This window comes from Prionailurus viverrinus, chromosome E1 (assembly GCF_022837055.1).
Source record: "Prionailurus viverrinus isolate Anna chromosome E1, UM_Priviv_1.0, whole genome shotgun sequence".
NCBI lineage: Eukaryota > Metazoa > Chordata > Mammalia > Carnivora > Felidae > Prionailurus > Prionailurus viverrinus.
The window spans coordinates 23,707,131-23,734,635 of NC_062574.1; the positions used below are offsets into that span (position 1 = coordinate 23,707,131).

At 41.8% G+C, this 27,505-nt stretch overlaps 1 protein-coding gene across 9 annotated transcripts in view; it reads left to right on the forward strand.

The window, feature by feature from the left end:
- ACACA (acetyl-CoA carboxylase alpha) overlaps nucleotides 1-27,505 on the forward strand; it is a 281,044-nt gene that overhangs the window by 19,204 nt on the left and 234,335 nt on the right. For 2 of the 9 annotated variants that reach the window (XM_047831863.1, XM_047831866.1), the window contains exons 1-2: nucleotides 23,438-23,721; nucleotides 24,064-24,240. The exons of 3 other annotated variants lie outside the window; for them this stretch is intronic. The gene's annotated coding sequence lies outside the window, so the exon portion shown is untranslated. Of the gene's footprint in view, nucleotides 1-14,568; nucleotides 14,684-17,226; nucleotides 18,290-20,586; nucleotides 20,700-23,437; nucleotides 23,722-24,063; nucleotides 24,241-27,505 lie in introns of those variants that run through there. 4 more of the 9 variants (XM_047831865.1, XM_047831861.1, XM_047831860.1 and 1 more) reach the window with 3 other exon arrangements.

The window sequence follows — 27,505 nt, forward strand, 5'->3', positions numbered from 1 at the left end:
TCCCATTCTACTCTTGGTATATCTGATTCCATGTCCCATCTGATTTTCTGTGTACTTTCTAGATGCTGAGCTATTATGAATATAGACTATGAGCCTCTTAAATGTAGGGAACTTGGCACATAGAAGGCTTTCAGTAAATTTCAGTATAGTACTAAAAGACCCAGATTTTAGTTCTGTTTCTACCAGCTGTGTGTCATATAAACCTCTTTGAGCCTGAGTTTAAGTATCAATAAAATGCTGATACCTACTCTAACTATCACAGTTTTTGTGAGGCTCAAATGAGGTAATGTCTATAAAATTGCTTATTCTTTTTATTAATTCCTTTGTCATTTAGTAGCTTATTTTGTTGATGAGAGAAGTTCAATCCATGTTGCTACTGCATGGTTACCTCTAACTCTGGACTAGACTTTTGATTACCGTTCAGGCCTATATCTTCCAGTGCTTAATAGAAATGATAATGCAGATTAAATAACTGAATATACATCATCTGATTAAATCATACTAATTTACACTAGCTCATCACCCAAGATTAGCAGAAACAGAATTATAGAAAATATTAACCTACACCAGAGGTGATAAGTAAGTTGGCATTGGGTACCTGAAGCACTGTGATAAGAAATATTCTGATACCGGGGTGCCTGGGTGGCTTGTTCGGTTGAGCGTCCAACTTTGGCTCAGGTCATGATCTCACAGTTCGTGAGTTCGAGCTCTGCGTCGGGCACTGTGCTGACAGCTCAGAGCCTGGACCCTGCTTTGGATTCTGTGTCTCCCTCTCTCTCTCTGCCCCTCCCCTGCTCACTCTCTGTCTCTCTCAAAAATGAATAAACTTAAAAAAAATTTTAAAAATATTCTGATAGCATGCCTAGGTGAAAAGTGTTGTGCTTGAATTTTATTTTATTTATTTTTTAATGTTTTATTTATTTTTGAGAGACAGACTCAGAGCATGAGCAGGGGAGGGGCAGAGAGAGAGATGGAGACAGAATCTAAAGCAGACTCCAGGCTCTGAGCTGTCAGCACAGAGTCCGATGTAGAGCTCGAACCATGAGGTTATGACCTGAGCCAAAGTCAGATGGTCAACTGACTGAGCCACCCAGGAGCCCCTGCTGTACTTGAATTTTAAAGATTGAGATATAATTTACACATACCATTGTGTAAGTTTGTGTACAACATGTTGACTGCATACCTTTATATACTGCAATATGATTACCATTGTAACAGTTCTATTATGTTATATAATTATTGGTTCTTTTTGTGGTAAGGACATTTAAGATCTAGTCTCTTTGCAATTTTGAAGTATGTAATACATTACTGTTGACTATAATCACTATGCTATGTGTTAGATCTCCAGAACTTATTCAGCTTCTAGTACACTATGCTGGATTATTTGTTTAAAGTTTTAAAGTTTATTTTGAGAGAAAGTGAGCAGGGCAGAGGCAGAGAGAGAGAGAGAGAGAGAGAGAGAGAGAGAGAGAATGAATGAGCATGGAGCCTGACATAGGGCTCGATCTCACAAACTGTGAGATCATGACCTGACCTTAAATCAAGAGTTGGATGCTTAACTGACTGAGCCACCCTGGCGCCCCCATCTTTAATTTTAAAAGTATCAGAGACCTCATCTTAGCAAGGATTGCGGATGTTGTAGAGAAGACACACATCACTGTCTAGAATTGAAAGGCTGAGTACACTTCTGGCAGGGAAACTGGCTTTAAAGCAGCCATGCTGAAACAGTGGTGTTGTGTCTGTTTTAGACCCCAGAGGGCAATATGAGCTTATGATTCTGTCAGGAAACCCAAGGGCTGGGAGGAAAGAAGCTGTTTTGCTAAGTATTCACACTTTGCAGTGCGGTGGTTCCTAAACTTTGTTGTATATATGAGTGTTACCTAGGAGCAGGGATGGATACGTATGCTGTGGGTTCTGAACTCATAAAATTTGAGGGTACCCTTTTTAAAGAAAAAGAATACAAATTTTAAAAATACAAAGTTAGATACAAGCTTTATACAAGTCCCATGGGGCCTGAAGTTTAAGCTTCATTAATTTCACAGTAAATCCACTTCTACTTAGGGAGCTTGTTAAAAATCTTAAAAGTAAAGGGGCGCCTGGGTGGTTCAGTCAGTTGAGTGTCTGACTTTGGCTCAGGTCATGATCTCACAGCTCATGAGTTCGAGTCCCATGTCAAGCTCTGTGCTGACAGCCTGGAGCCTGCTTCGGATTCTGTGTCTCCCTCTGTCTCTGCCTCTCTCTTGCTCTCTGTGTCTCTCTCTCTGTCTCAAAAATAAATAAACATTAAAAAATATATTTTAAAAAATCTTAAAAGATTCCTGGCCCCACTCTAGACATTCTGATTGATTGTAGCTGAGGCTCAGAAATAATGTATTTTCAGTAAGTACCCTATTTTGTTATGGCTGGGCTGATGTCTGTGTTTTTTTTTTTTTAATTTTTTTTAACATTTGTTTATTTTTGAGAATCCGAGACAGAGCATGAGCATGGGAGGGGCAGAGAGAGAGAGAGGGAGACACAGAATTCTCAGCAGGCTCCAGGCTTTGAACTGTCAGCACAGAGCCTGACACGGTACTCGAACTCACAGACTGCGAGATCATGACCTGAGCCAAAGCTGAACGCTTAACTGACTGAGCCACCCAGGTGCCCATGGCTGGGCTGATGTTAAGAAAATAAAACAGTAGTACAAATACCTACCTATTTCCTGACACATAAAAGAATTAGCAACATTTGCTTCATAACTGAAACAACTTCCTGTCTCCCAGCATGTGTATATTAACCTCATTTTTTCCCAGCAAAAGACGTAAACCCTACAGAGACCACTTTCCTTCTTGGGTTGAAATTCAAGCTGGGATTCAGCTGCCTTAGGTTCCTGGCCTTCCTTCCTTTGCTTTCTGCACAACCTCTGGCATTGGCATAGCTGTCTGGCTCCTCGGCATTGATCCTGAAGGGAGAAAATGGTGTTAATTTCAGGTGGCTTGTATGCATTTGGTTATCTTCCAAACCTCCTGTCAGGCCATTTAAAGAAAATCATCTTTTTTAAAGAAAATATTCAGTCCCATTGGATCTTTCCTCCTGAGAGAATGTCCAAATACAACAGAGGAAAGGAACTCAAATTTAGCAAGCACCTTCTATGTGCCAGGTGCCTTTCACACAGGATCTTAATTAAAAATGCCATGAGAAGCTAATATCACTAGTCCCATTTTACAGATGAGCCAAATGACATTGGAGAAGTCAAACAACTTTCTTAAAGCCACCCAGCCTAGTGAGTGTGAGTGGCAGGTCTACTCCAAAGTCCATGCTTTTTTCATTATGCCAACCTGCCTTTGGAACAGAAGAAAGTCTTTATAGATCAAGTCCAGGGACTCCATACATCAACAAACTTACAGGGCATGGGACTTCAAAAACGGCAAACACTGTAATGGTGACTCCACTAAACAACAGGGTAACAGCAATCAGAAATTTGATCACAGTACTCCATTTCTGCCTCTTCTCTAGATTCTCCTCTATGTCTAAAAGGAGAGAGACGACTAGAAGAGGGAGAAGAGAGAACCTGAGAGAGGGAAGTGATTGACCCTCTGACTTGAAGGTCTTCTGGCTCCTCAGATTACTAGGCCCAGCCTGATTCAGAGGCAATAGACTGGATTTCCAGTTCAGACTCAAGAGTCAGGAGTGGGGTGGGCATCATGGGTGCTGCTCTAACCTTCTTTTCAGCCTCTTCGCAATAAGTCACCTTCTCTGGGATTTGAGATTTGTCATAACCAAGTAGGAATGATTCTTGGCATTGCTTTCAGGGGAGGAAGAGGGGTGGGTGCACAGCAGTTCTGAACTTGTCTTTCAACAACTCCCTCTCAGGGTCTCTCCCCTTGTGCTTGACCGACACACTATGTGTGATTAGAAAATCACCTTTCCCATGCTCCTCTTGGCTTTAGTAAGGGATGAGGAGGAACAAAGGTGAATTGGCATTGCTTTTGGGTCAAAAGGCAAACTTGGGGCAAGTGGTTCATATGCATTGTTATTATTAATGTTATATTTACATTTCTCCTGTTGAAACTGGGATGTAACCTAACCTGAAATCTACAGAATTTGTGTCATGGCCAATTTAGGGAGAGCCATTTCCTAAAAACAGTGCAGATGAAAATATGCTCTTGGTTGTTGTCCTCACTGTAATGATGCTTAGTGTTTAAATGTTGTCTGCCTGTACATGCAATTGCTGGAATCACCTACCACACAAATACAATTCATTCTGTCCCTAAATCTGGCTGCAGGCTCACTTGCGTGGAAGTAAAAGCTTATTAATGGTGTTAAACTATTTCTGGGATCTTCTTTATAGAGAAGGTGATTTTTTTCCATAAGAAATGGAGTGATTTTTCTAGTGTAAATTCCATGTAACTTTTCAACCCCCCCAAAAATCCTAGAAGACCCAAACTTATGTTGGGGCTAAAAATGTTTCTTTTCCTTTCTGTTCTTGTCTCACCCCTACTTATTCTGTACCTTGTTTCAAAGGGCTAGAAAAATCGTCAATATTTGTAGTTTTCTCTCCTTCTTTATTCCCAAGAGTTATGGAGGTGGTGGTGGGAAAAGTCTCTGATGCAGCCCCCATCACTTCATAGACCTTACATTGAGAGGTCCCTCGTAAACAAGCTATAAAACAAGAAAGAAGCAATGAAAAGACAACCAAGAAAACTTCATCCTGCCTTTGTTGTACCTGACAAAACCTTATCTCTACCCAGCTGATACTAAACTTCTAATGTGGCCCCATTGATCTGTCCATAGGTTTAGGGCGTGGACACAAAATATGCCAAGAATAAATGAGGACAGAGATACTAGTAAGAGATATGGACTAAATCCCCATGAGGCTTTAACTAACGTAGGATCAGAGTGAGGGAGTAGACCATACCTTGTTTATCATTCTTCAGCCTGTAATAATAACAATGGAGGGTGTAACACTGTTGAAAGTTTTCTCCTTTAAAAAAGTTGGCTCCAAAGTCCAAGGGATGATGTGAAATACCATAATTTGCCTTAATGACTGCTGCAAGTCTGTCTGACTAGAGTCTAAGTCAACTACTTTGAGAGCAGTTTGGGGAAAGCAGAGAGAACTGGAAGAAGGAAAGACCACCCAGCTTTATGCACTCCTCAATTTCATTCTTTCAGAAAGCAAATATTTTTAAATGCTGTCTATTCTGTACCAGGGCTGCTTCAGTCCTTTGGCTATATCAGTTGGATGCATTGGAGCAAGGGAACAAGCAACAGGGAGGGAAGGTTGAGGGGAGACTGGGAAACAGATGACAATAAATACAGTAAACTTTATGGTATGTTAGAAGGGAGTAAGTGCTACTAAAAAGAAAAAAGGCATAGCAAGGTAAGGGAGCAGTCTGGGGGTGGGAGTGGGCAGTGGCTGGGCAACCTGTGATACAGGCTGGTTTCGTTGAAAAAATAAGAAGTAAGCCAAGACTTACAGGAGGTGAGGGATTGGCTAAGCACAGGCCTAGGAAAGCAGTGACCTAGGGGGAGTGATGTGGGCCCTGAGGCAGAATGAGTGTGTCTGACATATTATAGTTTTAGAGTAAAAACAAGGAGGCCAGTGAGATTGGAATGGAGTGAGTACAGAGCACTGTAGTGGGGGACGAAATTTCTAAAGGAAATGGGCCTATATCAGGAGACTTGGAGGCTAGTTTAAGGACTTTGGTTTTTATTCAGATTGAATGGGGATCCATGGCAAGGTTTTGAGCAGAGGAGTGATGGTTGAGTTTGTTTTTAAAAGGATCACTAGACTGCTATGTTAGACTATAAGCGGCAAGGGTCAAAGCAGAGTAACCTGTTAGGAAACTATTGCAGAAATCCAAATGAAAGACGATGGTGACTTAAACCAGTTGTGGAAGTGTTGAGACATGTATGGATTCTGGCTGTTGTCTGGTACTAACTTCACTTGGCTCCAGAATTGACCTACTCCAATTCAAACACTGGTTCATTCCTATTTCATTTGTAATGGTGTCTTATCACTGCTTATTAAATTAAGGTCTGTAAGTCCTACTTGACTTTTCTAAGTTACTTTCCCAAGTCTTGATTAAGTCCATGTGAAAATGATAGTTGTTGACTTCAGAGGCCAGTGGCCAGAGTACTGGGCACTGCACATGAAATTACAAAGGAAGGAATAGTCCCTGATTTCACTTTAATCAGGAAGACAGTGTTGGCAAAGATAGGCAGAGATGGAGAGCAAACAGGTTCAAAAGGAAAAATGAGGAAATTATATGAAATATTTTCAGCATGGTGCCAGTCAGTTCTCCGAAGTGATAACGTGGTCATGAGACAGAGGAGATGGAAGATAAACAAATCTCACTTTGGACAAGTCACATAAGTGCTCCATGTTTTGGTTTCCTTTCTCGGTAAGATGGTTATAATAAAGTAATTCTTGGTCTACCTATTTCGGAGTAATGTGAAGATCAGAAACAAAAATGAGGAAGCGGGTGTGAAAACACTTTGCAAACTTTATGATATTATGACTGAAAGAGAAGGAAAGACCTAGTGATCCTCTAGTAGAACTGTGCCCTCTAGCCACAGGGATAATAGTATTTCAATGTGGCATGTCTTCCTACCTCCTTGGAGTCCCTGTTTCAGAGTCTACTTAAATTAGCTTCATCTGTCAGTGTATTTTCGGTTCTGCCTAAGCTTCGAAATTAACGTCCATCTATGTTGGCAGTTCTTGTAGGTCTCATCTGTTAGGTAATTGAGCATTTAGGTGGAGGACATCTATAACTCCAAGCACTCCATTCCTAGTGATGCTGGAGTTGCAGTATTAGTTTTTCTTTAGCTAAGGATATTTGAGCAAGAATGTCCCTTTAAGGGCATACAAACTCCAAATGTATGAAATGGATAATTTAGGAGATGAGATGATGCTTTACTTTATCATAAAAGAATTTATGTTAAATAGGAACATTAGGTATATATATTTAAATGGAAATCTCTCTTGGAGATTTTTCTGTGATAATATAAAGAGCTTATTTGGCAGGCCTTACATAATTCTGTTGAGTTTGTGCTTCAGACCTGAACCTCCCTTTTTATATCTAGAAATTATATCATCTGGCCAAATCTATTCTACAGCTGTAGAAACTAAGCACTGGGAGAAATTAAGTAACTTGTCAGAAATGATCATTAATAACAGAATAAACACTCATTTGGTGATATTCCTTCTATACCCCAGTGTCACATGGGGTAAACAATCATTAGGAGTTAGTTCACACTAATCAAATTCCAAAGAGCCAATCGATATACTAAATCTATATACTGCATTTTAAAAAAACTTACATAGGAGAGGTGCCTGGGTGGCCCAGTTGGTTAAGTGTCTGACTCTTGGTTTCGGCTCAGGTCATGATCTCAGCGTCATGAGATCCAGCCCCCATTGGGCTCCTCACTGAGCATGGAGCCTGCTTAAGATTCTCTCTCTCCTTCTGCCCCTACCCTGCACTTGTGCATGCCTACTCTTTCTAAAAAAATAATAATAAAGTAAAATTTAAAAAATTACATAGGAGAATGTATCCATTAAATGGATCAGGTAGGATTTTTCTCTTCTAGGTACCCTGTTCTAAATATATAGGTTCTTTTGAAATCTAATTAGAATTTTTTGACTAATACAGAATCTGAGCAATAAGAACTAGGTGGTATAAATTATCAGTGATAAAGACCTAATGAGTCATCTTTCTCCACCAGAAAGAAATTTTAGAATATTTGTAATAGAGGATCTTTTCCTTGGCCAAATTCCATAAACAGTAATAAATAGTCTTCTTCTTAAATTTTTCTACGTTCCATGTTGAACCACGTCTTCTGACAACTAACTGTTGTAGTACATTCTCATCCTTACAGTTTCAAATTCCTATTTTGTTCTGTGCACATGTTCACAAACTGTCTTCTGATTGTTTCTGGGACAGCTTTCTGTGCAGACTGATGTCAACCATAGTGTTGTAATTTTAGAGGGCATCTCTTTTACGACCTTGCATATTTGACCATTTATTTAATTTTTATTTCTACCCTACTTGGAGTCTGACATCCTGCCATTCAATGTAAGTTTAAATTCAGAATAGATAGTTTCACATTTTTAAATGAGTGTTATTTCACAAGTCCATTCATAAGTTGGTTGTTTGGAATTCATCATTGTTCCATAGAAATGTGTTGTGAATAACAATTAGGTCTGCAAACTAATCCATAAACATCCATTTAATCTCTTTGACTGACTCACATAGTACAGGGTATTAGCTTAAATTCTGCATTCAGGAAGCAATCACCATGCCATGAAGGAAGGAGGAAGAAACATACCCAGGGAAAATTTTTGAATTACATCAGGTTGATCTCTGGCGTCCCTCCACCCCCTTAATCTCCCAGGTTTCCTTGTCCCAAATTTCTAAGAAATAGTTCCCTTAATTGCCTGAGTCCTACAATGCACACTATATCCAAATAAAATCCACCCTGTAGAGAGGGCTCTAGACTCCAGAATGACTTAAATTCACTATTATTGATACCTGCCATTGACTTAAGGGGGCGTGTCAACTGTTAGGAGGAAAACAATCTGGTTGAATTACTTTACATTAATATCAAGTGACCAAAACCCCCAAACACTATCAGAATCTTTAAAAAAAAATTTTTTTAATGTTTATTTATTTTTGAGAGGGAGAGACAGAGACAGAATGTAAGTAGGGTAGGGGTAGAGAGAGAGGGAGACACAGAATTTGAAGCAGGTTCCAGGCTCTGAGCTGTTAGCACAGAGCCCGACACAGGGCTTGAACTCACAGACCACGAGATCATGACCTGAGCTGAAGTTGGACGATTAACCAACTGAGCTAGAATCTTTTAACCTTTTAATAAGAGGGTTCCCCCCTGCCACATTGTTACCATATGAACTTAGAAAGCACAATCAGGGGAATGAAAACATTTATGTCATGTGAGGATATATAATTTACAGTACCTAGGCCACATCCCAATAATCCACTTATTTGCCAATCTCTAGTTCTCTAAACAGATTGTAGTTTTTAAAGTTTTTTTTCCCATTATTCTGCCTGGGAACCTCAGTTTCTCTAAAGTGTCAAGTTTTATTTTTCCAGCAGTGCAACAGTAGCATTGAGGGGATTGCCTATATGTAAAGGGAAACTGCCAAAACCATAAACTACTTGACAGACAGAAAGAATGGGTAGGGGAAGGAAAGGAGGGCAGAACAGAGAAACTTAAGGCTGATGTCAAGAACCATTGCCCAGCAGTTGAGAGGGAACAGGCGTTCTCACAGTGTGGGTAGAAATGCAAAATGGAGTGACTGCTATGGAGGGTAATTTAGTAATAGCTATCAAACTTTTTTTTTAAGCTTATTTATTTATTTTGAGAGAGAGAGAGAGAGAGAGAGCTAGCGAGCAGGGAGGGTCAGAGAGGGAGAGAGAATCTCAAGCAGGCTCCACACTATCAGCACTTTTCACTGTAAATCTGTGCAGTTTAAGTATTTTACGGTCTGCATTCAATATAAATTAAATTCAAACAACCATTCTCAAAAGAAGACCTATCGGGGCGCCTGGGTGGCTCAGTCGATTGAGTGTCTGACAGCTCATGGGTTTGAGCCCAGTGTCAGTCTCTGTGCTGGCAGCTCAGAGCCTGGAGCCTGCTTCAGATTCTGTGTCTCTCTCTCTCTCTCTTTCTGCCCCTCCCCTGCTTGCACTCTGTCTCTTTCAAAAATAAAACATTAAATTTTTTTTAAAAAATAAGATATTTAAGATCTGGGCTGAGAATAGGGGAGATGGGCCTCTTTTAAAGGTACAGAGTATCTGGAATGACAAAATGATTTTTCAGGAAGGGCCCATTCGCTACTTTGCATTAGCACGTCCCTTCTCACATCCTTTGGGAAGAGCCCAGGCAGCTGTTCCACATGGCAGCTGCTATCTTTGAGTTCGCCGGGGTGGGGGGTGGGGGGGGTGCGCGGGAGGGGAAGAAACAAAAAAAAGGTCAGGATTTACAATTTATTGGGTACTCTTTAGAATTACAAGTATTGGAGAGGGAGATGCAAAGGAATACAGTTCCTTCTCATATAACTTGCAATTGGGGAGATCAAACGCTATCAAAAAAGATTTTAGGGGCACCTTGGTGACTCAGTTGGTTAAGTGTCCGACTTTGGCTCAGGTCACGATCTCTCAGTTTGTGAGTTCGAGCCCCACATCAGGCTCTGTGCTGACAGCTCGGAGCCTGGAGCTTGCTTTGGATTCTGTGTCTCCCTCTCTCTCTGCCCCTCCCCTGCTCGCTCGCTCGCTCACTCACTCTCTCAAAAAATAAACATAAAAGATTTTAACAATATACAAGTAGGAGTTAGCCTAGCTCAAAGAAAACTGAGTACCAATCCATTACATTTCGGGGGAAGAAAAGGTGAAATTGATTTAAATGAAATTAATAAGTTAATGAAAAGACTAATCAACCCATTCCTTCAAGTGCTGCTTATCTCTTCTCCTTGCTCTGCCTTCTTATATTAAAATATTTTTTAATTTAATTTATTTATTTGGAGAGAGACAGAGCACAAGCAGGGTAAGGGCAGAGAGAGGGAGGGAGAAAGAATCCGAAGCTGGCTCCACCTGTCAGCACAGAGCCCGACATGGGGTCGATCTCACAAACTATGAGATTATGACCCAAGCCAAAATCAAAAGTCAGACGTTTAACTAAGTCACCCAGGAGCCCCTGCTTTCTTATATTAAAACTCTTGAGGGACGCCTGCGTGGCTCAGTCAATTGAGCATCCAACTCTTGATTTTGGCTTCAGTCATGATCCCAGGGTTGTGAGATCAAGTGCCACATCTTGCTCCTCACTGAACATGGAGCCTGCTTAAGATTGTCTCTCTCTCTTCCGCTCTGCCCCTCTCTCCTGGCCTCAGAAAAACAAAACAAAAACAAACAAAACAACAAAACCAACAAAAACCCAAACCCTTTTGAAAGTTTATTAAATGTAACATTGAACAAGGTATCTCTTCAGGTTTCCATGAAACCATATAGGTAATAGTTTATGCTTTCGGCACATAACTCACAAGGTGTAGTGAGTTTTCTTCATCTGTTAAATGTACTGAACTGCACTTTGAATGCTGCATCTTGACTGTTTGGCCTTAACTCTGATTAGGTAATTTCAGAGATGAAATGTTTGGACACTTTGAAAAAAACCATGTTTTAAATAAACAGTTATCAGAGAGCAGCAAATGGTACCATTCCACCCTCCCACCCTTACTCGGACCTTTCCTATCCTAAGAGCATCCCCAACTGTTTGGATGTACCACCTTAGAAAAAGACAGCATCTTATAAGGGTTATGAATTTGGGAGTCTTAGGTGTTGATAATACTGAAACTGTGACAGCACCCTCCAGTAAAGAAAGCCATCTATCACTGAGAGGACTTTCAATGTTAGTTACATGAATAAGACAGAAGGATGCATCACATTCTCTAAAGACTTCTCACCATGAAACAACTATCTGAGTTAAATAAGTTACAGTCCTGCCTAGAAGCAAGAGAATACGGGGGATGACCGAAAACATCACCTACTGAGTAGTGGCTTTATTTCTATCTGGTAGAATGGACCCGCAAACACATTCTAGGGCTCTCTGGATTTTCTTAGATACTAGGTTACAGAAATACTTTTCTTCCTTTCTTTCTTTCTTTCTTTCTTTCTTTCTTTCTTTCTTTCTTTCTTTTAGAGTTTATTTATTTATTTTGAGAGAGACAGAGTGAGTGGGGGAGGGGCAGAGAGAGAGAGAGAGGAGAGAGAGGGAAACAGAGGATCCAAGGCTGGCTCAACACTGACAGCAGTGAGCCCAATGCGGGGCTTGAACCCACGAACTGCAAGATCATGACCTGAGCTGAAGTTGGACATTCAACTGACTGATCCACCCAGGCTCCCTGTTCTTACCTTTCTTGCTAACATCACAGAATATAATGATTAGGCTGAAAACCAAGATGGTATCCATGTTAGCTTGAGCAGATGCTTCTTAAATAGCCCCTTAGTTTTCATGCTAGGTGCTCTTACTGCCCTGGAACCAAGTTTGACCCTGGGAGAGTCTGGTTCCACCCTAACTATTTTGCCCCATTCCCTAAGACCTAGTAATAGAGGTGATTGGAGAGAGGACCAAATGTTCCTATTAATGACTGACTCAAAAAGTCTTCCTCCGACTTCACTGCTGGTGCCAACATAAGGAACTGTAATTACCTAGAGGTTTCCCTAGAATGAAGGACATAAACACTCAGTAATAAGGTTTGCAAATGCTTGCAGATGGACACATAGACATTCACGTGCATGCTCACTGACACAGGCTTACAGATTTATACACTGACATTAAGAGATGTAGAGATTTCTATTAAGCAAGGTGATTTCAAGAATAGAGCAGGGAACTAGGAGTGAATGAGTTAGTGAATTATATGGTAGAGAGCACTGGACTAGGAATTGATAGAATTGGGTTTTAGTGTAAGCCCTGTTATTAACTATGTCACCTTGAGAAACTTGCTTGAGTTCTCTAAATCTCAGTTTTCTCCTCTGTAACTAGAGAATTCCAAACAAATAATCCCTAGAATTTATTCAGTTACATGCATAAACTCGCATTAGCACAAACATACCTACCGAGTTTTTCACATTTTCACACCCCTGAATAGTGAAGTGAGTATAGGTAGACCACATTGCACCATGACTGTTGCATTGAGAGGTGGTGAGGAAGTGCTAAGAACACTGGGAGAGTGATTCTGTCTGAAGTTTGGGAAGGCTTTCCTAGACAGATGACTGTTGAAGATTTTTCTTTTCTTTTTTTTTTTAAAGTTTTATTTATTTGGGGGGGGGTGGTGCAGAGAGAGAGAGAGAGAGAGAATCCCAAGCAGGCCCTATGCTGTCAGCACAGAGCCTGACATGGGGCTTGAGCTCATGAACTGTGAGGTCATGACCTGAGCTGAGATCAAGAGTCAGATGCTCAACTGACTGAGCCACCCAGGTGCCCCTGAAAATTTTTCTAAAATTGTATCTTTTAGCAAAGAGTATATATATATCTAGTATACTCTGTAGACTTTGTGATAGCATAAATAGGTGGATCATACAACAGAAGTGAAGATCTACTCAGATCCTCTGCCTAAGTCAAGAGTCTTTGCAGTCTTTCTACTCACTGTAAATTTAATTGATTGAAGCCAACATAGGTTGGACTATGTGTAAGAAGGTCGTGGAGCCTGACACTCTGATAATGGTATGAGGGGAGCTTGAGTCAAGGGACTTTCCATGAGGGAGTTCATGAGACCCAAGGCAAATCAGAATTTAGATATTACCCTGTTTCCTGGCATTTTAATTCAGGTTGAAATCTGGCTGAATTTAGCTCAAGGGAAATCTTGATGGGGAAACAGAATGGAAAGAGGTGTCACCAAAGGATAGCATGTTGCCTGAAATGTGGAAGAAGTGCTGAGCTTGCAACCATGGTGCCTTTCACTTGTTTATTCAACAAGTGCTGTGGCCAGCCACTATTCTAGCAGTGAGCCAGACCAAGTCTGTGTTCACATGAAATGATGGGAAGCAGACTATAAACACAGTTGAAAACAAACTAGTGCAGAGGGCTAATGATAATATACAAATGCAAATACAAGATAATTAGAGGTTGTGATAGTTGTGAAGTAGCAAACAGGTGATAAGGTGAAGAACTACTAGCAGAGGTTACATTTAGAGTGGTCAGGGCGGACTTCCCTGAGGAGGTGACATCTGAGCTGAGAAAATCGAGAGGGTAGATGGCATAGAAGCCAATAAAGGAGAGTCTTTCAAGGAAGGAATCAGCTGGTCAAATGCTGTGTTGAGGTTGTGTATAATAAAGACCATATCGGTGGATTTGACAATTTTGTGACAGCACTTGAAGCAGAGTGGCGGAAGCAGGAAAGGGCTGAGAGGGAATCGGAGCTGAAAACGTGTATGTAACTTTTTTGAGATGTTTTGCTATGTAAAGGAGCAGAGAGGCCACTGAGTGGAGGGAACATAAGTGCCTCAGATCTTTATTGTTCCAGAGCAATACTGGAACCTAGAGCATTACTTTTTTCCCTGCTGCAGTTGCTGGATTCTCTTAGCAGGGCAGGTGGGTAGGGAGAATAAAGGGGCTCCATTGCCTTCCGTGAGTTTCATGATTTTTGCTTACTATTACCTTAACATGATTGCGTGATCCTCTGCTCCCTTTTGGTATCAGACACTCTCCCTGCACTGCCCCCCACCGTCTGTCTATTTGAAGTATTCTATAGATTCATTCTTTCCTAGATGCCACATTAGATGCCAGTGCTGCCCCCTTGGAGCAGCGGTAGGAAAATATCTAGGGCTCGCTATTGTCATTCTGTGTCACAAGGTGGCAGAAGAGCTCACTCTTCCCAGAGGAAACCTCGTGCTTGGACAAAGATAAAGTGGAAGAGTTTTCTTTTACCGATTTTTAGACCCTTCCCTTTTTCTTTTGTGTCTCAAAGGCCCAAAAGTAATCCTGCATGTTGGTGTGGCTATACCGTGGGATACAGAGAAGCAAGAGAGCTGTATTAACAAGGCAAAATACCTGGGTCCCTTTCTGTACTACTAGATACTTTGAGTGGTTTTCAATGTCTGGAGTATATGTGGAGGAGAGGATAATCTCTCTTGATCTCCTTTCCCTACAACAAAGATTTCTAATTTAGGAGGGAAAGAAAGCTATAACATAGGTAAGTTATCTTTTTTTCCCTTTTCTTCTTCTTTTTTTTTTTTTTTTATTATAGTATAAGATTCGAAAGTAAGAATAGTATGAAAGCTCTCTTTACAGAGAGGGGGCATTTGAAAGTAAATGCTCTAGGTAAGTTTTCTGATGTGTGCAGGTAAGAGATGTGATTCTGGAAGATAATGGGAAACTAGAACTGGATGGATCAAACGGTGGGTCTGTGGAAGGAGCATTTGTCAAGAAGCCAAGAGGTTTAACTAAGTTCTAGATTAGGGTCTGTAATTGACTGAATCACTGTAAGTCACTTAACTTCTCTGGCCTCTGTTTCAGTTTCTTGAGATGGTTAGACAAGATGATTTTGAAACCTCTTACAGCTCTAAAATTACTATTTTAATGCCATGCTCTGCTTCTCTTTCTTTTAAAGGTGCATGCTTTTGTTTGGTTGGTTTGGTTTATTTTAAATTCTTTTATTGTGGAATGTATCATACATATAGAAGAGTATATAGAAAATAAGTGTAATTTTAATTAATAACAACAGTAATAACAATGAGGACAGCATATAGCCATCGCCCAAATTAAGAAATTAAACATTGCCAGTGTCTTAGAAACTGTTTATTTTCTGATCCCACTCATTTCCCTCCTCCCAATCATTTTTCCAAGGTTTTTAAGTCGTCAACTATATGTGTATCACTAAAAATATACTTTTTTTGCCTGCTTTTGAAGTTATATAAATGGATTCATTCTTTATGTATTTTAAGGTATACTTTTTATTATGTATAACACAAAATGGATATACCTCTCTTCGTGTCCTCTCTCAGTCATTACCTACCTTCAGAGTAACCATTATTCAGATTTTTAACACCACAAATGAGTTTTGCCTATTTTTGAACTTTATATAACCAGAAACATACTCTTTTGTGTCTGGCTTTTTTTTGCTCAACATTATGGTTTTTTTAATTTTAAAGTTTATTTATTTATTTTGAGAGAGAGCGAGAGAGTGAGCATGAGCAGAGAAGGGGCAGAGAGAGAGAATTCAAAGTAGGCTCCACACTGTCAGCAGAGAGCCAGACATGGGGCACGAACTCATCAGCCCTGAGATCATGACCTGAACTGAAATCAAGAGTCGGTCACTTAACCGACTGAGCCTCCCAGGCATCCTGCTCAACATTATGTTTGTAAAATTCATCTGTATTTCATTGTAGAATTGTTTGTTTATTCTCATTATTTTATAATATTCCACTGTATTAATATACCACAATTTATGTATCCATTCTACTGCCGAGAGACCTGGGGTTCCCAGTTTTTTACTATAATGAACGATGAACATGGGCACATATGAAAGTTTCTCTGGTGGCTCAGTCTGACTTCAGCTCAGGTCAGAATCTCACCATTCATGAGTTGGAGCCTCGTGTGGAGCTCTATGCTGACAGCTCAGAGTCTGGAGCCTGCTTTGGATTCTGTGTCCCCCTCTCTGGACCTCCCCCGCTTGCACTCTGTCTCTCAAAAATAAACATTAAAAAAAATAAAAAAAGAAGAAAGTTTCTCTGGAGTATAAATTCAGAAATGGAAGGTGGGTTATAGGGTAGACAGGATATGTTCAGCTTTACTAATTAATGCCAAATTGTTTTCTAAGAGGTTGTCCCCATTTACACTTCTGTCTGCAGTACATGAATGTTCCTGTTGTTCCACATCCTTGCCAAAGAGGCCAAAGAGGCTTTTCAGTGTGGTACAACCATGGGACTCAGAGTGCCAGCCTTCCATTGGTTTTCAGAAGCCCAGGCCAGTCACTTCTCCTGTTTGCTTGCTCCCTCCAAATCAGGGTAAAGGATTCAGATTATCCCTAGGTCTCTGATCACATGCTCTATTACACTGGGATATTGGCCTCGGGTGAGTGGGGTGGTGAATTTAATAACATAAAAATTCCTGAATTAAGTGAACATCTGTAGGATATTTTGTTCTTGTACCGAGCACTCATAGGATATAGAAGGGGGCACAGAAGGAAGAGGGAAAGTGATATTTTCAGTGTGCTTGTTATGTTCCAAGCTCTGTGTTGGAAACTTTACATTTTGGTTATAACATTTAATCCAAAACACAACCTTACAAGGTAGCTCTTATACCTCAGTTTTATAGACAAGGAAGGAAACTGTGGCTCAGAAAAGGGGTCATTTGCTCAAGGTCACAGAGCTAATTAGTGACAGAGTCAGGATTCAAAGCCTGGTCTATCTGATTAAAGACCTCAAACTTTGCAATACAACACAGAGAAGGCAAAGTCCCTGCTGCGCTTGAGGTATTTTGGCTTAGATTGCCAGTTCCAAGAATCAGTTCTTCTCATTTCTGCTTGCCTGTATTGACCCTCAAAATTATGGTATTCAATTGATTATGGCCAACTCATTCATTGATTTAAACTGTATTTTATTTTCATTCATTTTTGCTTTCCCTTATCTTTCTTTTTGCTGTACACATGAGCACAGCAGATCCACTGATGAACAAGATTTGTGTTGGGGACATGGCCTTCTACCTGCTGGTCTAATGTGTTGACCAGAGGTGAGAGTGAAAAAAGACAGGAAGATTGTGAAATCTTCTGGTCCAAATTATGATATGAGAAAACTTTAAGACTGAAGAAAAGGATGAAAGGAAGTTGAATGATGGCTCACTTTTCCTTAAAAATGGAGGCTCAGTAAAATTTACTAATGTATTATATATCGTGTTGCATATATAATAATAATGGAGAGTGAGGGTATCTGGGGTAGATAAGCAGAGATCTAAACATGTAGCAGGAAAAAGCTTAGTCTGATATATAAGGAGTAATGTAGACACTGGAGAAGTCTGAAGAGAAAGTGAGGACAAGAGTAGAAAGTAAACTCACCAGGAACATTTTTATTGATTTGCAGGAGAATGAGTTCAGAGATGAGAAGATCATAAAGCTGATCAATATAAAATGTCAAAATCCCAGCATTGGGCAAGACCTAAATGAACCATCTTGTCCATTTTTCTGCCTCTAGGTAAAAGGGCCCTTTAAACTTTCTTTAGCTGTTGAGTTGTGAGCTATGTTGACTTAGGTTTAAAAAAGAAAAGATATTGGAGGTGTCATGGAAGAAGGAGCTAAGGTTAGGTAACTACCAAATATGGATAGAGACTAGGTGTTCAGGACTAGATGACAAGGAGGGAGGGACAACTGAAATGCCTTTTGAAAACCCATGTACCCATGTGAAAACCCAAGTGTCCATGTGAAAACATCGTGGTGAATCTCTACTATGAACTATGTTCTTTGTTGTGTAATCCTACCTTTCATCATCAGAAGCAGACTTATAAAGTGGCTTCCTTGAGGACATTTTCTGACTTCATGGTGTGAAGTTCCCTCAGGCTCTTAAGTCTGGATGAACCTGAATGGCTGACCAGAACAAAGAAGTGTAGTGTTCCATAGTGTTCAGATAAGGCTTTTATGCCTTTTTCCCTTATCTCACAACTGGAGCTACAATTCTGGTCAAGGCACTGACTTTCTTGATGAAGTCTGTCCATCTATAAAAAAGCCAAGTACCTTACTGGAGTCTTTGCCTCCCAGAGGTGACATGAAGACGGATAAGCAGACAGCCGGAACAAAGTGGCCTCTCAGGTACAGAGTTAATCTTTATTTCAGTCAGTGAAGTACTTACTAATATTTATACCTACACCTACTCTAAGAGCTGTAGAGGGGAGTACCAAACTATAAGAAATGCTCTCTGCCTTTAAGATTATTAAAATTAAGTCGGAGAGCTAAAACCAATATACACATAGAAAATTATAGCCTAATAAGTGCTGAACCAGGTGGTCGTGACCAGACTGCTACAGGAATTCAGAGGAGAGATCAGTGGAAGCTGGAGAAGTAAAAGAGATCTTAGAGAATATGGGACTTCCAAGGAATTGAAAGATTCAGAAAATAGGAGGTAGGAAGGATGACGTCAGCCAAGGTCAGAATAGGTATGGCAGTCTGGGGCACCTGGGTGGCTCAGTTCATTAAGCATCCAACTTCATGATCTCACAGTTTGTGAGTTCCAGCCCCGTGTCAGGCTCTATGCTGACAGCTCAGAGTCTGGAGCCTACTTTGGATTCTGTATCTCCCTCTCTTCTCTGCCCCTCCATCACTCAAGCTCTGTCTCTCTCTCTCTCTCTCTAAAATAAAAAAAAAACAAAACCAACATTAAAAACAATTAAAGGGGCAGCTGGGTGGCTCAGTTGGTTAAGCTTCTGACCAGCTCAGGTCATGATCTCATGGCTCATAAGTTTGAGCCCGCTCTGTGCTGACAGCTCAGAGCCTGTAGCCTCCTTCTGATTCTGTGTCTCCCTCTCTCTCTGCCTCTCTCCCACTTGTGCTCTGTCTCTCTCTCAAAAATAAATAAACATTTAAAATATTAAAAAAAAAAAGAATAGGTATGGCAAGAACTAGAAGCCAGGTTAGAGAATACATTATATAACGGAGGTCAGTGGGAAATAATATCTCAGTGTTTCCTCTATCCTCTGTTCTAAAAGTTGATCACTGACCTTGCTACTTAAGGAATTTGGAACCGTGGCCAACCACCAGGACAGGTGGGCTCTTTACTGTTCAGTTTCCCATTAAGGCACTTTCTTTCCTCCCTTGGTTTAACTCTGGCCTGACCTGATAGACTTTCCTGTCTTAGAAGTGCAGGTGTAGGAGGCATTGCTGTTTAACAGAGACACTGGCAGCAGAGGGGAACAATAATGATAAGCCCTAAACTATTATTCTCAAACTTCAGGTTGAGTAATTACTAATTTTTTAAAAAGTCTTCATTAAAAAATAATAATTAAAAAAATAATTTTTTAAATATTTTTGTGAGAGAGCGCGCAGGCACGCATGTGTGGGGGAGGGGCAGAGGGAGAGGGAGACACAGAACCCGAAGCAGTCTCCAGGCTCGGAGCTCTCAGCACAGGTGTTCAGGACTGGATAACAAAGCACCCCATGAAATTTTTTTTGAGTGTTTATTTATCTTTGAGAAAAAGAGACAAAGCATGAGCAGAGGAGGAGCAGAAAGAGAGAGGGAGACAGAATCCGAAGCAGGTTCCAGGCTCCAAACCATCAGCACAGAGCCTAATACAGGGCTCAAACCCACAAACCACAAGATCAGGACACGAGCGGAAGTCAGATGCTCAAATGGAACAGAGTGGCCTCTGAGCTACCCAGGCACCTTGGGAATCTGAAGTTTAACAAGCACCTAGTGATTCTATTTCATGCGGTCAGTGGAACATTGAGAAACACTGCCCTAAACTGAAATAGAATTGAAAATAAAGTGCCAAAATGGCTTGGACATTGACACACCTACTGTTTATATATTTCAAGGCTTACTCATTTTATATAATGTTTATTTATTTATTTTTGAGGCAGAGAGAGTACAAGTGGGGGAGTGACAGAGGGAGAAGGAGAGAATCTTAAGCAGGCTCCGTGCTGTCAGTGTGGCACCATACGTGGGGGTCCCAAACTCTGAGATCATTACCTGAGTTGAAATCAAGAGTCAGAAGCTTCACTAAGTGAGCCACTCCGGTGCCCCAAGTCTTACTCATTTTTGAAAATTTATCCTCTCCCATCTATGGCTCTTATAAAATTCACATGGCTATCATCTAAGGAGCAAGACATAGACACTGTTTTCGTGTTTAGTTTTGTCTTCCTAACTAGACTGTATCACCTTAAAGACAGGAACTGCTTAGAGTTTTCTTACTTTCCCCAGAGTAGGAAGAGAGACCATCTTTAAGGCTGGAAGGTAGCTGGAATGCTCAAGATAAGTCCCTGATACCTTTATGTAACCTTCCTGAAAGACCTGGAAGCCATTTGACACTTGGGAGCTATTAGTTTTCTAGGGCTGCCATAATAAAGTATCACCAACTGGGTGGCTTAAACAACAGAAATTTATTTCTTCACAGTTCTGAAGGCTATTAAGTCCAAGATCAAGGTGTCTGCAGGGTTGGTCTCTTCTGAGGCTTCTCTCTTTGGCTTGTAGATAGCCATCTTCTCCAGCATAAAAGCCACAGTTCTGGTAAGTGCTTCATCAATTGTGATTCACAGATGGTTTTCTCTCTGTCCGTGTGTCCTAATTTCTTTTTCTTTTCAAAGATTTTATTTTTAAGTAATCTCTACACCCAGCGTGGGGCTTGAACCCACAAACCTGAGATCAGATCAAGAATTACATACCCCAGGGTGCCTGGGTGGCTCAGTCGGTTAAGCGTCCAACTTCGGCTCAGGTCATGATCTCACGGTCCGTGAGTTCGAGCCCCGCGTCGGGCTCTGTGCTGACAGCTCAGAGCCTGGAGCCTGTTTCAGATTCTGTGTCTCCCTCTCTCCGACCCTCCCCCGTTTATGCTCTGTCTCTTTCTGTCTCAAAAATAAATAAAGGTTAAAAAAAATTAAAAAAAAAAAAAGAATCACATACTCCATTAAGGAATCTACCCCTGAAATCATTGTTGCACTATATGCTAACTTGGATTTAAGTTAAAAAAATAAAAGAAAAAAAAGAAAGAAAGAAAAAAAAAAAGAATCGCATACTCTACCGACTGAGCTAGCCAGGCACCACTCCTTTCCTCATAAAGACAAAAGTCATTTGGAATTAGGGCTCACCCTAATGACCCCATTTAAAATTTTAATTTCCTCTTTAAAGACCCTATTCCCAATACTCACATTTTGAGGTACTGGGGGTTAGAATTTCAACATACGAATTTTGGAACACAATTTAGCCCATTATAGCTGTCTAGTTTCAGCTTCTAGAAGTATGCCACTCCATTCACTCTCTTCTCTTCCACCTGTTAGTCTTGTATAGTAAGTTCTCTCTCCACCCTTTGGCTCTCCTCCTCCACTTCTTACAGATTATAATGGCTTGTGTGGCAAGAACTCATGGAACAGCTCTAAAGAGCTTAAACTAGCAGGTTGTGGCATGCACCAAACAACACAACACTGAGGAGCTGTTGAAATTCTAGATGCATTATTTTAAAGACCTAGTTCTCTGCCTACACATCTTAATATTTGATAATAACTAGATTTTATGTAAGTGGTCTTGGTATATATCCTAACTCATCCTTCATTTTCTTCCACTGTGGTTCTTTCATCAGGCCTTTCCTTGTCTGGTTCTTCTCAGAGCTCAGTTACTTCAAATATTCAGTGAGGTGAGAAGCAGGATATGTAAGGACTTGCTGAAGTTTCACAGAAGTTCCTGAGAGTTACCCCTGGTTTTGCAGTGCTCCTAAGGCTGATATACAGCAACACCACTAAGAAAGAATCTTGGGGGCAGAGTTCCTATTGCTTAGAAATAGGAAAGGTATATGAAAAATAAAAGAGGCAGCCTCAAGATTTTTAGTTCTTTCCAAGAGAGGCAAAGCTTCCCTCTTCCTGGGGCCTTTTTTCCCCCCCAGTCAAGTCAAACATCTTGTTAAAACCAGGAAGTTATGCTCATTTACCTTTAAGTTCTAATTTTCCTATCTCTGTTCCTTGACAGATGCATCCAACGACAGACACAGTCATTGTGAAAAATGGCTCACTGCTCTGTAAGGTCCAAATGTTTCCAAATTTCTTTTTCCAGTTCCTATTAAAGTAGGTTGGTAAACTCTTGGAGAAGCTACCACCTAGTGGTATTATGAGGAGTCCTAGGTGAATATTGTCCCTTGTTGACGAACCTTCCCATCTTTCTGCCTCTGCTTCAGCCCAAGAACTGACCTCAGGTGTGTACTCCTATCCTATGTACTTTTTGCCCTCTGGCATAGAGCTTCTTCTCACCAAATCACCATTCACTGTCCTTCTCTTGACATTTAGCACAAGACTGTGTAAAGATCAGGCAAGTACTCTGGGTGCTTCATTAAATTCTTGTAAGGGGTTAAGCTCACCCCTTTTTTTCTGAAGTGCAGTTTTCTCCAATTTTCTTTCTCTTCCATCTGATAGTTGTATTATATACTGAAACTCTTAACTGTTACTTTTCAACACACAGCCACCATGAAAGTGTGGCTGTGAAGTAACTGGTAAAGGTAGAGGAACTGGTTGGCTTCTGTTCAATGACTTGGCGGAACCACAATGGAGGTTGGGAGGGTTGCTCTAACCGGAGAAATCCGGAATTTATTGCCCTCTATTTTCGCTGCTCAAGGCAGGCAGAAAGAACTGTTGTCCATTGGCACCCTGCCCTTCTTACTGAGCTTCCTTTACTGAGGCTTTCCCTCAATAATCCAGGATCCTGCACCTCAGAGTCTTTTGGAGTGGGCTGCTTTGGGGCCACCTAGCAAGCCAATGGGCTGGTTATGTTGTTCCAGAATAGGGGTTAGCCTGTACTCTGTACTAACTTGGAAACTAGCCTGTGTGATCCTGGGCAATTCATGCATGCAATACCCACTTCTTCAAGGGGTTAGTATTGAAAACGATAAGGTCCTTACGGGCCCGAACACCACCTATTCTGCTCCGTCCTCTTTGGTACTGCAAGCTGGCTGGCTTCTCACTTTCTGCGGTCCGTGAGCTTCTCTCCCTCCTGGGAGGTGCACGTGGGGCCGTTTCCCCCACCCGCCCCTCCTCCGCCGGCAGGCGAGAAGGGCTAGCCGGCCCTGCACCCGCCCCCACCAAAGGGGGCGGTGAAGGGTGAGCCTGGGGCGCCACGACCGCCCGGGACCCGCCCGCCCTCTCGCCGCTGGGCCCCGAATGGCAGAGCGGCGCTCGGACCATCGGCATCGCCTCACGTCGCCCCGCCCCGAGCCTTCCTCTCATTGGCTGTCGCCCGGTCCTCGGGGCCCGCGCCTCTCATCGAGGCCGGCCACACCGAGCCGCAGCGGGGAGCGGGGTCGGAGGTGAACGGCCCGGAGTAACCCCGGACGTAGTCGCCTCATGGGGCTCGCCTGCTGAGGTGGGAGGCAGGGGCGGGGCGGGGGCGGGGCCGGCTCCCGTGAAGCCCCGCCCCTCACCGTGTGCCTGGCCGGCCTGGTGCTGCGAGCCTGTCAGCCATCGCCGGAGCTGCCGGCCTCTCCTCCCGTCCACCACCGCCTCTGCGCAGGGGCTTCCCCGGGCCGCCGGACCACCGACGCCTCCGCTTTGAGGTGAGGTGAGAGCCGCTCCAGGGCCGGTGATCCGACTTGGCGAGGCTGGGGCCGGGGGAGGGGCGGCGGTAGCCCGGGGCCGCCTCCCGCCAGCACGCGGGCCCGGGCTCCATCCCGTCCGGACCTGTGCTGGGCAGCCCAGCCCTCTCCGCAGCTCTGGGCCCTTGAGTTTCCCTCTGGGGGAGACGCAGAGGTGCCTGGGGTCTCGGGGTGGGTGGTGGGAACTCAGACCCCGGAACTTGGAGTCGTACAGCCCAGGGCCTCTAAGGAGGGACTGGGGTGTCTGCCTGGAGCTCGTCACCATCCTCCTCCCTATCCTTGGCGTGGTTTGATTCCTTCCAGACGCTCTCCAGTCCGACCCAGTGCTCGGGAGAGGGAGAAGACCCACGTGGGAAAGAGATGTTGAGGATTAGGTCCACTTGCGTTGAAAGTCGTCTTTCTCTCGCAGAGTGAGGTGTGGGGTGCAGAGCTTCTGTTGCTCTCGCTGTGTCTTTGTATCGTGGTGGGAGCCGGGGCCAGGTGAGTTGTCCCTTGCCAGCTCCTCCTCCTGAGATTTTATTGTTTTCTGTGAGGGACGTAGTGAAAGTACAAGCCTGTCGTTGCTCTCCTCTCCATTTGACATACTGACCAAGGGAATCTATCGGAGATGGAACGTAGGAAAGTGGATGTGAAGCTAATGATTTCAGAGGGAAATGTGCGTGGGGGTCCTGCCTGGGTCAGTGCCAACACTATTCTGTGTTTGGAGATGGGACGTAAACGCCAGTGAACACTTGGAATCAGCTGTAAATATCAGGGACCTCTGTAGGCCTTATGGGTTTTATATTAGCATATAAGAATACAACTATTTGGGGAAAAGACTTTAATTTCAGGTATTTTTGTTTTGTTTTTGTTTTGGGCTCTAAGTTTAGGATGGAAATCAGACGACCCGAGGACTTCCTGATTTTATCTCTACTTAAGCAGTGTTTCTGTAATTTCCCAGTGTGTGGAGTACACCTAATAACTTGTCTTCAGTCTGAGAAGTTGGTCCCCTGAATTTCTTTTTTCATTCATTCATTCATTCTTTTTTTTTAATTTCCCAATCCAAAGCGCAGATTGGGAAGGTTACTGCCTTTGGTTGTGTGGTTTCTTTTCCTCAGGGAGAAGGAGTTCTTTGATTTGTCTATTACTTCTTGGTGGGGATGCCTTGGCTGTCTGTGATGAGAAAGAGTTATGCGCTGACAGGCACTTTTAAGGAAAGGGTTGTAGTCCAATAGAGTAGGACAGCAGCTGCAGTGTCCAGGTGGGTGCCTGCTTGTTACAAAGTAGCAAGTTTCTTTTCACTTCCTTCTGTTGCCTCAGTTTCCTCATTTGTAATAACAGGAGGACTGTTGTGAATCCAAGAATAATTAACAAACATTGTAAAGTGGGCATATGAAAGTTGTCATAGTCTTTATTTACAAATCTGCCTGTGTTTACTTCTGTTGCAGAACTTTTGTTTTGAATTACCAGTGCAGAATAGAAATACATCAAGCATAAGATTCAATTATTTTAAAATGGAAGGAAAGGTGGAGAAATGGTGGCATTTGGTTTAATGAACTTAGAGTTCAGATGATGACTGGTTTATGTCAAAGAACTGGCATTGTGAAAGGTGGCCTCAGAACTCTCTCATCTGATACTCACCTCTCTAAATTTTGTGAACAGGTTCAGGTGTAGATCACCATGTAACGTTCTATTTTCTTTTCAGTCAGTGACTAGGAGAATTTTTTACCTGTCACACAGACTGGCTTAACAGGTTAGGGCTAGTGTTTTTCTTTCTTTAAAAACATTTTTTGGTAGCTAATATTCTAATAGTACTGGTTGAAGAAAGAAGTAAAATAAAAATTGTTGGAATTAGACATTGGAATTTAGTATTTCTTTAAAAAAAATTTTTTTTTAACGCTACAGAGAGAAACAGAGCATGAGCATGGGAGGGGCAGAGAGAGGGGGAGACACAGAATCTGAAGCAGGCTGCAGGCTCTGAGCTGTCAGCACAGAGCCCAAAGCAGGGCCAAACCGCTCGCAAGATCATGACCTGAGCCAAAGTCGGGCACAACCTATGGAGCCACCCAGGCACCCCTGGGATTTAGTATTTCTAATTGGAGGAGTATTGTTACAATTCAGAAAAAAAAAAAAAAAAAAAAGGTTATATTATTATCTAACATGTTTTTAAAGGCTAATAAAGATAAAAGCTATGCATCGAGTATCTTCCCAAACCCTTGATAAAAAAATTTCCATACCTGTGGAGGTGACTAACAATTTTATTAAATTTTTTTTTTTTTAACATTTATTTATTTTTGAGACAGAGACAGAATGAACGGGGGAGGGCCAGAGAGAGAGGGAGACACAGAATCGGAAGCAGGCTCCAGGCTCTGAGCCATCAGCCCAGAGCCTGATGCGGGGCTCGAACTCACGGACCGTGAGATCGTGACCTGAGCCGAAGTCGGACGCTCAACTGACTGAGCCACCCAGGCGCCCCTTTTTTTAAACTTTTAAAAAAAATTTTTTTTTTTAACGTTTATTTATTTTTGAGACAGAGACAGAGCATGAACGGGGGAGGGTCAGAGAGAGAGGGAGACACAGAATCGGAAGACTAACAATTTTAAAGGAAGTCTTCATTGATCTTCCACTTCAACAGATTTTTGGCTAACTAGTTATTTGTTTCATTAATTTTGTAATTTAGTATTCACCATTTGAATGTAATAGACTATGCGAAGGTGATGTTAAATAGATGGAAAACTATGACAAATAGTTATGTAAAGACATTGCATGAACACAAGGAACATGGATCTGATTGATAGGGCACAAGTTCTTACGAGTTCGACCAACCAATCTTAGTATGTATGCTCTAAGGGTACAGTTCTCTTGTCAATTTGTCATTTTTTAAAGCTACCAAAAGCCATCTAGTCTCAGGATGTTTTAAGAAGGAAGTGAAAAGTGGCTTCAGCAAGATGTTAAGTGCCTCACCCAAAGGTTAGTAGGCCCCAGTTGTTTTGTCTTCCAAAGATGTTATTTGGGACTTAGGCTCATTCTATCCTTTTGGCATGCCAAGCTCACTGTAGTAGTAGTACTAGTGTTTACCATCACATGACATCAGGAATTAAAATTGCCTGGCAGTACTGGTTATGAAGTGGTCATCCCAGACAGAATAATCTTGTATAAATGGTTTTTCTCTTTGAAATGATAACACAAAAGTTTGAAAAGTCTGAATGAATCCATGGAGTTAAATTTGAAAAGCAGACTTAGTTTTGGAGAATCTTCTTCCAAGAAGTATAAGGTTTCATTTATGAATAATTGACTATCTCCTCTTACAGAAATAGAGTGTACATTCACTAATGAAGTTCCTAAAAATTACTCTCTGTTTTTGTAGACAGCTTTCAAATCTGCCTTAGTCATGTAAATTGACACACATGTCCATGTGTGTATTTACACACATGCCAAATTGGGATGGTAGGTTGAGTTCAGTAGGGATAATACCAGAAGATTAGCACCAGAAGGATAGATAGCTGGGTTGTTTGTGTTTTGTGCTTTAGCATTTAGTGGTATTCCTGGCCCTGACAAAGCGAGCCACATAATTTCCCTTTGATTCCATCTCATAAAATCTAAGAACTTAATAGAGCATTTAAGTATTGGAGTGTACCTTAGGAATTTTCTAGTCCAGTTTTCCAGTCAATATGAGAATATTTTATTTGATACTCTTGTTGAAAACTTTCAACTAGAGGCAGTTCATCATCTGACCTAATGTATCACAAGGCAACTAATTTTTGAG